The following is a 14172-nucleotide window of genomic DNA, read 5'->3' on the forward strand; positions in this document are numbered from 1 at the left end:
CCACAATGTGCACAGCAAAGGAAATTATCAACAAAATGAAAAGGCAACCGATGGAATGGGAGAAAAAAATGTGCAAACCATATATATGATAAGGGGTTAATATCCAAAATAGATAAGGAACTCATACAACTAAAAAATTCTTATAAACCATGTTTAAAAATGGGCAAAGGAGGGGTGCCCAGGTGGCTCAGTCGGTTAAGCATCCGACTCTTGATTTCAGCTCAGGTCATGATCTCGCGGTTCATGAGATCGAGGTCTGTGTGGGGCTCCGTGTGCTGATAGCGTGGAGACTGCTTAGGATTCTCTTTCTCCCTCTCTCTCTGCCATTCCCCCACTCATGCTGCTCTCTGTCTTTCCAAATAAATAAACTTAAAAGAAATGAGCAAAGGACCTGAATAGACATTTTCCCAAAGAAGATATACAAATGGCCAACAAGTATATGAAAAGGTGCTTAACATCACTAATCAGGGGGACGCAAATGAGGACTACAGTGAGACACCACCTCACACCTATTAGGGTCTGGGTACTCTCAAAAAGATAAAAGATAACAATCGTTTGTGAGGATGTGGAGAAAAGGCAACACTTGTACACTGTTGGTGGGAATGTAAATTGGTACAACCAATATGAAAACATGCAACCCATATGGAGGTTCCTCAAAAAAATTTTAAAAATAGAACTATCACATGATCCAGCAATCCCATTTCTGGGTATATATCCATAGGAAATGAAATCAGTGTCTTGAAGAGGTATCTGCACCTCCAAGTTCATTCCATCATTATTCATGAGAACCAAGACACAGAAACAATCTAAGTGTCTGTAGATAGATGAATGGACAAAGAATATAGAGTACTGTGGAATACTATTTAGCCACAGAAAGGAGGAAATCCTGCCATTTGCAACAATATAGATAAACCTGGATGACATCATGCTAAATGAAATAAGCCAGACATAGACAAATACCGCACAATCTCATTTATATGTGGAATCTAAAAGATCTGAACTCACAGAAGCAGAGAGTAGAATGGTGGTTGCAAGGGGCAGGAAGTAGGGGAAAGGGTGAGATGTTGGCCAAAGTACACAAATCTTCGGTTACGAGGTGGATAAGTTCTGGGATCTAATGTGCAGCATGGTTACCACAGTTAATACTGTATGGTATATTTGAAATTTGATCAGTGTATCTAAAGTGTTTCACCACACACAAAAAATGGTAACTAGGTGAGGTGATGGATATATTAATTAGCTTGACTGTGGTAATAATTTCACAGTGTTTACATGTATCAAATAACATTGTATATACAGTTTTTATTTGTCAATTATACCTCAAAAAGCTGGAGAAAAGAAGAAAAAAGGGGGAAAAAGGGTCTGTGGTGGAGGGGACTTTAAGAGACACAACCCAATGCTGTGTGTGTTCTTTCATTGGATCCTATTTTCTTGTTGTTGTAAAAGCCTGGTTAAAAATACATAATTTGAACAACTGTGTAAGTCCAAATGTGGCCTGGGTATGTATCTTATTAAGGAGTTATTGTTAATTTTGTTAGGAGTGACAGTAGTGTTATAGTTATGTGGGGAAATGTTTTAAACTTTATAGTGTATGCTGAAGTATTAGGGGAATGAAATGTTATGACACCTGTAATTTCTTTCCAAATTAAATACATATGAAGCAATTTGGGGAAAATGTTAATAACTATTCAGTTAGGTAGAGGTTATATGAATGTTTGTTATTTTTTAACTGTGTGTGTGTTTGAAATTTTTTATAACAGAAAGTTATAGGAAGTATTTCTTATATTAGGTGTCAACATTCCAGTGGAAAGTCACTTTTAGTACCAAACCATTCTGATTCCTGCTTAGTTGATTTGTATATAGTAGCCTAATCAATATTGGCTCAATGGATTAGTGAGTAAATTATTCCTAAGGATAATGTTTAATTACACTTTAGTCTTTAATAAATATTTATACATTCATTCATTCTTTCATTCAACAAATATAATGCAATGCACAGATTCTGCATTTCTCAATGAGGACTGTTTTAACTACTTGGAATATATAACTTTTAGTGACTTACAGGAAATTGTCTAATGCCTACTAATATTTAATGCATTAATTTAATTTACACATATATATTTAAATGATGCATTATATGACATCATGTTAATTGGAAACATTCTTTTTGCTACTCTCATAATCTCTGTTGTTACTACCAGCATTGTTTGATTCCATCAACACAGTTTTCTAGAACATGTCACCTTCCTTTCCTCTATGTTGCTTGAGCTGCAATGTTATAGGATCTCTATGTGACTTAGTCACTGGAAGTTTTATCCCAAGCCACAAAATATATGACAATCAAAAAAATCTACCTGTAGGGGCCCCTGGGTAGCTCAGTTGGTTGAGCATTCGACTCTTGATTTCGGCTCAGGTTGTGGAACTGGGCCCCATGTCAGGCTCTGTGCTGAGCATGGAACCTGCTTGAGATTCTCTCTCTCTCTCTGTCTGCTCCTCTCCCCCACTCGTGTGTGCTCTCTCTCTCTCTCTCTCAAATAGTAATAATAATAATAATAATAATAATAATAATAATAAATGTATCTGTAGATGAACATTTCTCATCTCCACATAACTTGTTTTTAAAGCAATTTAAAAAATCTTTTTATAATGACATTGAACACTTAAATTGTTACATCAAAACTCCATGAGATATTATTCTTTGCCTCCTTATTTATCCATTATATCAGGTTACTTTTCTAGATACCCAAAACTAACATGGATGGATGTTGCTCTTGTCTCACATGTCTTCCCCAAACATTACCTGGTGGTCTCAAATAATGACAGTGAGATAGTATTGCTTAATATGAGGTCTTGAATGAGAGGTTATAATCAATGTCCTGTATTTGGGATTACAGAGTATTCAGTGGGTGCCAACTGTAAGCTGACTATATGCTATGTTCTGGGGATACAAAGATGAACAAAACAGACCAGGTCCCTGGCTCCTGATTTCTTGACCTCCTTCTCACTATGTCCTCACAGCAGTCCTGTAGGTCTGGTGGACAGCTGATATTACTACTGCAGTGCCAGTCTTTGGCTCCTTTCCCTGGCTCTATTCTGTGTTTGACCTTTGGACTGCATCTGTCTCCTGCGTTTCAAGTGACCTCCTGACTCAGTTAGGAACCATCTCCTGGTTCCTTCCACATCATTGGGGCACACAATTAGCTTCCTTTCTTCCTGGATTTGTCAGAGTCCAGAAAAAGAGACTGAGATCCTCATGAGGAGGAGTTGATAAACTTTTGTGACTTGTTCGTACAAGGTCGAGGAAGAGGAAAATGAAAAGTATCTGCAAGGAGCATTATGGTATTGTTGATAAGAAGACAGAGGGAATTAGAAGGGGGTGCTGCTTATGGGGGAAGACAATGCTGAGTTGGAGGTGGTTATGGTTCTCAGAAGTGGGACTGTTTGATGAGCAGTTATAGATGCAGGGAAAGAGAGAGGCCCTGGCTGAGACAGAGTCAACTACTATGAGGTACAATTTAAGCCATGATTGAAGGTGAATGTGATAAAGGACTAATTATAAAGAGAGAACAGTAGGTCTGAGACAAAATTGGGGACCATAGGGAAAGAAGGGTGAGTAAAAGGGGCCAAATACAGGTGACTTCCAGAAAACTGATTTAGTCTGCTCACAAATTAACCACTTTGGTTGATTTCAAAGATGGCTAAATTATGTAACCCCATGAAAAGAGATAAACTTCCAGGCCATCCTGTGAAGATCAGCAGAAGATTCTCCCTTTTTCCTTTCCTGGCCCTATATCCATTTATGAGCTCCACATGTGGCCAAATCAAGCAACACATTTCCCCTGAAATCCATGGGAACTTTCTGCTTACATTGGCTCTGACGCAAACCTGCAGTGCACACAATGGTCTACCTAGATGCAAATAACACTCTCAGTTGGGTGCACAGCCTGAGCTTGTGTAACTATTATTTTGCCCCTGTGACTTGTTCTGGAAGAAAGTTATAACATAAAGAAGAAATTTTCAACAATGCCCATCAGCTCCAACCAATATCAACTTTATTTTCTCTCATATAACTTGATTTATTTATTTTAATTTAATTTAATGTAATTTTATTTGGCAGGGAGAAAATGAGATATCTTGATGGAGAACAAAGTCACATGGAAATATATAGGTCTAAACAGATGGAAAGCAACTCATTTACTATATCCCTTTATTTAAAATTGAAGTCCATCATAGCTCTTGGGAAAGATTTCTCAATCTGGGGTTGGATAGTTATTCTGAAATATGAGATTTTGTCTTTTCAAAGTAAATGAAGCATTAAAATATTGCTTAATAAATTTGCTGGCCAAATACTGACACAGCATGGTAATCTGTAATGTGCTTTACTTCTCTGTTCTAACTTTTCCTTCATAGCCTTGAAAAGAAATAGATCCTGAGCCACCTGGCCCAGAGCACCTGCTCATTTGGGACATTGTGACACCCTGAGGTTTGTTCACCCTGAATTCCTGTCACATCTGGAAATAAACAGGGTGTTGGGGCATGCTGGGAGGACCCACTTTTACAGATGACTAGTCTTCCATTCAAAGTAGCAGGTCTTTTGTTGGCTGCCTATTGTAGACAGTTCTAGGTTAACATCAGAGGGAATATGAACTCAATAAATACAGTCACTTTCTCCCAGAATTGTTAATGTTATGGTGTATGTGGGAGGTGGGGTGAGGACAGGAAAAGGAGTGAACAAAAACGACTACACCATAAAACAAAAAGTAAATGTCATAAAGATGCCACAAATGGAGGGACCATATCATACAGGGGGAATCAGGGATGGCTTCCTGAAAGAGGTGGAATTTGAGCCCAGTCTTAAAGAGCTTAATGGTGGACAGCCCTTGGACAGCCATGAGACTGCCAGGGTTCAAATCCTGGTACTTTCATTTGCTGACTGGATGACCTTGTTCAAGTTCCTTAATTTCTCTTGTCCTCAAATACCCCAAGTGTACAATGGAGCTAATGAAGTTGTTTTGAAAATTAAATGAGATAATATATGCAAAGTACCTGCCGCAGAGTAAGTACTCATGAAATGTTAACGATTTTCATGAAATCTGAATAGAGAAGAGAGATGAAACTGTTAGACTAAAACATTTAGGAAAAAAGGGAAAGAATATGCATAGAGCCCTGGCCAGTACTTCTACACAGGGAGAAGTGGGAGGAGGAGAATCTTCCAGGAGACAGCAAATGTGGGAGGTTCAAGAGGGAGGAGAAGAGGGGAGTTGGGACACTGGAGCTGAGGAAGACCATTGCATATGTGTTGTGCTGGTGAAGGGGTGGGACAGACAGGAAGTGGTGGCATTGGGTACTAATAGTAAGGGAAGCTACTTCTTTGGGAATAAAGAAACAGCATATTTAGGAATTTAAGAAATTACCCAATAGATTAAGGATAACTGGAAATAAAGGGAAGAGATAGTATAATTCTCAGAACAGGGCCCCTGAGGGGGATGGGCAGAAGAGCACATGTGACTATCTTGACCAGAATGACACTGAGGGTCTCAGTAGCATCCCCTACGCAACCTCCTCAGAATTTTGGAAAGAAAGAAAAAAAAAAAAACATGCTGCAGGCTTTTGTTTTGCTCTAGGTCCTTAGAGTGGGATAAAAAGGGATGAGCAAATCTGGAACCAAGTTAATTCTGTAGATTAAGCACCCACTCAGAAGCGAGCTTTTGTTTTCAGACTGAGGCAGTCCACGGAATTTGGCACATTCCATTATACTGTTGTGTTGGTCCATGGAAAGAAAAGCCAAGATGAGGATGAAGAGGCTGTCAGGTTTTGGTCACTAGGAGGGTAGGAAGTTTGGGAATAAGACAGTCTTTGGGATGACAAAATGCTGAAGGGAACTTCTAGCACCGGAGATAAAGAAGGGGGCCATCTTCTTTTTTGAAACAGGATGTATGCAGAATTTCCCACATTATGAGAGTTGGGTAGATAGTCCTGCGAGGTCTCCTAGGTAGAACACAAACTTCCAAGGATACTGCATTTTTAGGAATGAGTGTCTACCTACATTGTAATAGCTAAGTTTTGAGTAGAGAAACAGAACCACTGTGAATGATATGGAATAAGAGATAATTCTAGAGATGGTGTTGTACTCAAATGTGGGAAATGGTTAAAAATTTATGGAAGGCGAGACTATTTCCACAGTGGTGCTGTGAAGAGCTTCCATAATCTGTCTTAGCAGTAAAACAAGCATAACTCATAAAAATTATAAAAATACAACCATTTAAAGTACGTGGAAATGGTCTTAAGGGCATACAGCAGATGAAGAAATATTTGCTTACTGCTAGTGTGTGTGTGTATGTATGTGTGTGTGTATATATATATATATACATATATATATATTCCTTTTTAAAAAAATTATCATCCCTAAGGTAGTAAAATTTAAAGCAGTTCCTTCTTCAGTAGAATCCTTTTACTTTTACTCTAAAATATTTGAGTGTCTTATTAATTCCAAAGTTGCCATTTATTTCTCTTCTAAAATACTTTGGAATGTCAATTATATGAATGATATAGCCCCAAAGCTCATGAAAGCAGAATGATACAGAAATGATGAGAGTACACAATTCTACCTTGTTTGGAAAGTGCTTTATACCTGAAAGTTGTTTGGGTATATCAAGAAATAAGTACATTAACCACAGCCTTATATTATGTGTTTGGTAGATTAAATGTTTAGAGATGCTTTATAAAACTCATATGTCCCAGTTTAGTCTATGTCCTAACATCTCATTACAAATAAGTGAGACACTTCTGCTTAGAGTATGCCATTTGATTCTATATGTAGATAGTCATGTTCAATTTGGGAGTAAGCACCTTACTAATAATTTTATTTCTGATTTTTAAGACACCAGGTATAATTAATCATTAACTACTGGCAACCCCTAGATTAAGATGTTCTACATGATAGAGCCAAGTGGAAACCTCTTATCTAGGGTATTCCAGGAGGGTGGCTAGAGTTAAAGAAACTGAGTTGCTCAATCAACAAAAATTATTCAAACCACTGAGATACACTAACATATGACAACTTAGGTTAAAATTATTTTTATACAGTCTTAAAACTCATCAAGCATCCAGTCTACCTAAAAGATTTTGTTATTGTTGTTTTCTCCTATTTCAACACTAAACCAAGCCTTATTAAGTGCCTGTGTTACCAAATACTCTGCCAGGAAACCGGATGTGCCCACAGATAGACTACAGGCTGACAGATGTTAACACAGGGAGATTTTCAGGGTACTGTGGGAACTGAGAGAAAGATGTATCTAACCCTGGCTGGAAGAGGTAGGAGAGGCTTCATGAATGAGAACACAGTTGACCAAGGGCTTGAAAGATGAATGCAGGAAGGATAAGGGCAGTAAGAATGGATAGAGAGAAAGATCCCCAATATAGAACTGAAAGCATCAGGCAAGATGCTCATCAACCTTTCTCCTGGACCACTGCAATCACTCCCTGGATGGTCTCCTTATTCCATTCGGACTCTTCAAATTTTCAGCGGCTTAGGTAACTTAGCTATAAAGTCCATTTATAGCAGTATTTCCAAAGTGCTCCCTAGAGATGGCCATTAACAAAAAGAGTTTTGGAAAGGCTACATACCTCTGTGTCTCTTAGGTATTGATAGTCTATAAAAGTTAGAATATAAGAGCCATCTTTCTCATCCTTCAATGTTCTTCCCTATTGCTAGCACACAGCTTCCCATGGTAGGTGCTGACTAAAACTCACTGATTGAATCAGCTTATTGAATGATATCAAAATAATGAAGTGAAAAACCATTTAACTTTGGGAAATGCAGCACATGTATCAAATGTATTTTTTGCCTTTCATGCAAATCTACCTAAGTCATGACAAAAATTCTCTCTGGGAAGTGGTGGTTTCTAGCATGAAGCTAAGTATCTTAGCAGAGAAATGACCTGCCTCAAGTTCTCTGATTTGCTTCAGCAACATTAAACTTTCATTCACAGCTTGATTTTTATCCCCTCCAATTCTTTTCTCATGAGGCTACTTTCCTGTGATTTCTTCAGTTCTTACTCTTTTCCCTACTTGCCCTCTGCTGCCACGCTCCCTGATCTCCACTCCACATACATATATACCCTTTGTCCAAAGTTTGAGGCCCAGCTCTGGCTGCTTCACTTTGTAAAAAGATCCAGCATCGATGTACTCACTGCATAACACTGTCATTATACTCACTCCATCATATTACAATAATATTTTTAAAAGAGAAGTCATTTAATAAAAGGACAGAAAATAAAGGATCACTTGCAAAAACAATAGCTTTCATTATCTTGCACTCAGGCCTTTCAAATATTTCAAATATTTTAACCCCGTTGTTTGTCCAGTGTGGCAAAAGCTGGCTGTTCACCAAACCCATTTCTCTTTCCTCTTCCTCCCAGCTGGGCTACATTTCTCATATCCCACCCCCATGTGACTGAGTGATGGCCAATGTGAAATGGCCACTTCCATGCTTGGCCATAAAAAAGTCTATCTCATGGTCCATGGTCTTTCTCTTTCCCCTACTGCCCTCTGAATGGTGATAGCCAAAGTGACCCTGAAGCCACATATTGAAGATTGCAGAACTTTTGTTAGCCTGGTTCTCTGAATAACTACGTGGGCAGAGTCCTCACAACCTCCTCCTCCTCCAGTTTCATATCACTATCAATTAGACTTACTACAAATGAGAAATAAACTTCTATTAGGTTATGTCATTGAGAATTGGTGGCTCATTTATTATGACATCTAGTCTTATACTATAGGAATTCTTTTAAATTTTGTTGTTGTTGTTTCCAACCCTTGCTTAGATGTATTTGAGAGAAGTCTAAGAACTGAGTCACCCCCTGAGGAAACGTGTGTATCAGGACCCATCTGGACTGACTAAAATTCAAATTTAAATCTGGGGAAGCTTATGCCAGAAAATTCACTGAGTCAAAGATTCAATTATTGATTTATTGAGCATCTCTGTATGTTAGGCAGTTCATGATGGGAAAAAGGATGTTACCTGATTTAGGCTTCAGTGACCACAGAAGTCAGAGAGACAAGATTATAAACATGGAACTTTTTCAGGGGATAAGATTTTTATTTTTTTTATTTTTTTTTTTTCAACGTTTATTTATTTTTGGGACAGAGAGAGACAGAGCATGAACGGGGGAGGGGCAGAGAGAGAGGGAGACACAGAATCGGAAACAGGCTCCAGGCTCCGAGCCATCAGCCCAGAGCCCGACGCGGGGCTCGAACTCACGGACCGCGAGATCGTGACCTGGCTGAAGTCGGACGCTTAACCGACTGCGCCACCCAGGCGCCCCGGGATAAGATTTTTATATATTAACTACTCCAATCCTTTTTTCTAGCAATGAACAAGTTCCATTCTTGTGAGGTTAAGTTTGTTTTCCATTGTCTTGGCTTTTCCCTTTCACCACCTGAGAAGGTAGCCTGTCAGTCAGGGCAGCTCATGAAGACAGCCATAGGCTTCCAGAGGGTACACCCAGATTGGGAAATGAAGGGCTCAAAGAAAAGGGAGGATTGCTTGGAAGGGTGTAAAGAGTCCCTAGCAGAGTGCCCAGTGAATATCTGCTGTAGAGATGAGTGAAATGAGAGAGAGAGCAAAAGAGAGAGAGACCGAGAGCACTAACATTAGGAAAGCCTGGGAGAGGAGAGGAAGGCCTTCTGGGATAGGAGGACTAGCATGGGCATTTGCTGGTGGGTGGAAATGAGAGGAATAGAATCTTGCACAGACCTCTGGCTGGACCTCGTGTGTTACCTACTTAGAGATGAGATGTATGGCACCCACTGGAATTGAATGAGCCTTCTATGGCAAGGTAACCTAGACTTTCTGTTTCAGATAGCAGTGAAAGAAAGGTGTGCCTTCACTGGGATGCCTGTTTATCAGAACTGCAGGAGGAACACAATGCAGAAAAACTTGGAGGATCCCCAGATCTAACCTGGGATGACAGCTGGAGAGGAGGCTCTAAAGTCAATTTGACATAATTTAACTAGGAACAAAATGGCTATTCTTCACCAAACTGCAGTGATTGCATTCTTCTGATACTATTTACAACCAGCTGGCTTACTTGAAGAACACAGAGCTTTTATTAAGTTATCCTGATAAACCAAAGAAAACAATGTACCAGTGATTTAATATCACTGAGAATCACTACCATCTATTATCTTCTTGATCAGTTATGTGTCATGTAAGAAGAGTGCCTCTCTCTGAGGTGTTCAAAGATTTTGTGGCCATGATCTTATTTATTTACATGAGATTCTTAAGAGGGAGGTGGTGGATAACTGTAGTAGAATTAAAATTATCTTTACTTAATAATAGAGACATACAGCAATTATGGGGAAATTGAGCAATTTCCCCAAGGTTATAAGGCAGGACAGGTCAGGGCAAAGTTGAATTTTTCAACTTTACAATAGCAAGGTTGAAGAAGAAAAGCTTGAAGTTAGACCTTTGATACAGGATCTTTGGAACATATTTCAGAAATAAAATAGCTATAGGACTGAATCCTTTATCTTTCCAGGTAAGTACCAGTAGCTGCAAACACTCTGTGGGAAGGCTGCTACCATGTGCATGTACCTGTACTTGGAGTACCATTCAGGGAGTCTCTCTTATAGCCCATCTTCATAGAGTTCACAGGCTAATGGGGAAATAAAATATGCATAGAAAAACATAATATTTCAGGACTAGAAAGAAAGAAGTATTCAGTAGCAGCATCTAATCAAGTGTGTAGCCGTGGGAAAAAGCAAAAAGGGAGTCTGATAAGTCATCCCATACTTCTACATTTGTTCATTCATTCATTCAACAAATGCTGCTGTGCTAGGTTCAGGTGACATCATGGTGACCAAGAGGGTCACAGCCCCTGACCTCATGGTCTATATGTGTGCTGTCCAATACAATAATCTCTAGCCACACGTGGCTATTTACATTTAAAATTAAATAATTACAATTAAATAAATTTAGAGATTTAGATCCTCAGTTGCACTAGTCACATTTCAAATGTTCCATGTGGCTAATGGCTACCTTATGGAAGGGAGCAGATATACAACATTTCCATCACCAAAAGAAATTCGGTTGTTCAGAGATTGGCCAATTGTGGCCTATAGGTCATATCGGGCCCACCAACTACTTTTATAAATAAAGTTTTATTGGAACACAGCTATACCCATTTGTTTATATATTGTCTATGGCTGCTTTCATACCATAACAGCAGACTTAAGTAGTTGTGACAGAGACTGCATGGCCCACAGAGCTGAAAAATATTTACTATCTGGCCCTTTACAGAAAACTTTGGGAACCCCTGGTCTAGATGGAAATATCAATACAGAACAAATACTTACCAAAAGGGAAATGCTGAATAAATGAGTGCTGTGGCATGGACAGACTAGGGATCTGACCTAGTTCAGGGAAAAAAGAAAGGCCTTCCTAAAGAATACAGTGTTTAAAATGAGATCTGAATAATCAGTAGGAGTTTACCAGGCACCATTTACCCAGCAGAAGAAAGGGCCTGAAGAACTGGGGGGTGGGGTGTGTTTGGCAGGCATAGACAGCACAGTGAGGGGACAGGCATGGGTAACTGTCATTTCTGGGAGGGGAACTCTATCCATTGTGTCTGCTGCTAGCACACCAGTGCCTAGAATGACATCTGATATGTAGCAGATATCCAATAAATATTTGATGAATGAATGAATGAATGAACGAATGAATGAATGAATTGCCCAGGGAGGTTATGTAGAGCTTAAAAACAGAGTTTAGCACTGCAGCCTTGATCCTAACAAGGTAGCCACTGAGGATTTGAAGAAAACCATGGCTTAAGAACCTGATCAGGGGCACCTGGGTGGCTCAGTCTGTTAAGCATCCAACTTTGTCTCAGGTCATGATCTCATGGTTTGTGGGTTTGAGCCCTGTGTCAGGCTCTGTGCTGACAGTTCAGAGCCTGGAGCCTGCTTCAGATTCTGTGTCTCCCTCTCTGCCCCTCCTCCACTCATGCTCTGTCTGTCTGTCTCTCTCAAAACTAAAATAAAACATTAAAAAAAAAAAAAAGAACCTGATCAGATATGTGTTTTCCAAAGGGCCGTTGGAAGCTGGGTGAAGAATGGATCTTTAGGAGCACCCACATTCAGTGATTCACAGGGATTTGTGGTCATGTGGTTGGTAATTTTAAAGTCTTTCCCTCATCCAGCGTGGAAGATTTAATGAAACAAACTTATTCAGTTGATTTTGAAATTTTGAATTTATCAAAAACCAAAAAGGAAAGAGTCACTTAAACTGCATGGGAATGAACCAATAACACAGGTGTGCTTTGACACCAGGTGAGGTGTGCACTGTGGTATTTCTTTACCATGCCAGGCAGCCAGTGACTCATAGGTGAGTTATAACAAGGGTGGGGCTTTTGGAAGGGCACAAAGTGTGGTTCTGGGAGTCATTTGGCTGAGCTCAGTGGACTGAACTTGGATTACAAAAAATGGTTTTTCTCTTTGAAGCAAACTGAATCTATTTTTTTCTTTTGTACCTCAGTGATGTTGAACTACATATTTGAACTGCACCCAAAACTTCCTGTCCTGTGAAGCTAGACCAAACTGTGCCTGACATTCAGCACCATGAAGAAGCAGAAGGCCCTGTCACCTAGAAAGAAAAAAACTTGCTAAGGATTCAGTTGCTGTTCCTTCTCTATGTGTTTATTAGTATTTGGTTCGTGGTTACACATACCTATTCTCCTTGCTTTTCTCCTCCCTTTTTTTGCCTGTCACCCTATAAAACCACACATTTTATGCATGTCAAGAGCAGTCTGGAACCTATAACACGGTTTACCTTTTGCTTGTCTTTGAAGACAGAACGTGTCCTTAAAGAGATAATGGTTAGTTGAAAGTATATGGATTTCCTGGCTGAAATCTTTGTTTCCATGGAAGACAGCACATACCATTTTAGTTTCCATGAAAACCTTTTGCTCTGTGGAAAAGTAAGTATCCTGTCTCCAAACAACAAATTCACCAAGAATATGGTGTCATAAACAATTTATTTCATTGTTTTCAAAAAATATGATAATAGCCATGGTCATAGCTATAATTACCTGATTAATTTTTCTTACCATGTGACATATAATGTAGAAAAAAGTAACTTCCCCAAGAGCAAGGCTAATCTTGGCTAGTTTTTTTCTGTACTCTTGAATCAACTAATTAAGTAGATTCAGGCATTTTTAGCCATATCATAGTTTCTGAGCCCGAAGTAATGAATTGGTGTGAGGCCTGAGTCCTTTGGTTGGTATAAAGATTGTTTACACTTAACAATAACAACAACAACAACAACAACAACAACAACAACAAAAACCCACTGTGTTCATGACCTGCTTTTTTCAGACTTTAAGTCATTTTCTCAGACCACCATGTGGAGTAGTTCTGTTTTCAGTCTGTAGGCTCCTGATTCAGTGATCTTGCTAAGGACTGATCAGTGGTGGGGCACTTGGCTGGCTCAGTCTGGAGAGCATGCAATTAATCTTGGGGTCATGAGTTTGAACCCCATGTTGGGCATAGAGTTTACTTTTTAAAAAAAGAAAGGAAAAGAATTGACCAATGGCAAGCATGGCCCCTTAAAGAAAATGCCAGAACCTCTTGCATAAACTAACAAACCAAATCCTGAGGTACATCAGTTGTGGGATTTTCCCTGGTGCCCCAAATTATTTGCAAGAGTTGGCAAAAGGTGTTAGTGCCAAGAGCTTCTGTGGAGTTTGTTTTTGGTTCTATGATGTGAAACGCAGTGTTGTGTAGAGGTGCTAGAAACTGGAAGTGGACAGAGGTGTGTCTTGCTCTGGATTGGCCATTTTGAGGTCTTGGGCAAGTGATGACACTTATTTGAGTCTCAGTAGCCTATTGAGAAATGTGTCAATAAGATCTAGAAAATGAGATAACATGCTTCTCTGAGATCTGAGATCAGTTCTTCTAATATTATTCAAGTGTTTGAGACGATCTGGAGCCTAGTTTCTTTAAGAATAATTATCAAGTAGGTAACTGAGAAACATGCCATGTAAAGAGCCCAAGAGCTCCTACCATGTCAATGTCATTGCCTTGGACAAACTCAGAAAGGGAACTAAGACACAACTAGACTACAAGAAAGTGCTCATGGTATGAAATGCTTGAAAATGAAGTTGAGGTTGATAA

General features: G+C 39.3%; 1 protein-coding gene across 1 annotated transcript in view; it reads right to left on the bottom strand.

Moving 5' to 3' along the window:
* SPTLC3 (serine palmitoyltransferase long chain base subunit 3) overlaps nt 1-14172 on the bottom strand; it is a 132855-nt gene that overhangs the window by 104787 nt on the left and 13896 nt on the right. The window lies entirely within an intron of this gene.

Source organism: Puma concolor, chromosome A3 (assembly GCF_028749965.1).
Source record: "Puma concolor isolate L17-30 chromosome A3, mPumCon1.1.hap2, whole genome shotgun sequence".
Classification (NCBI taxonomy): domain Eukaryota; kingdom Metazoa; phylum Chordata; class Mammalia; order Carnivora; family Felidae; genus Puma; species Puma concolor.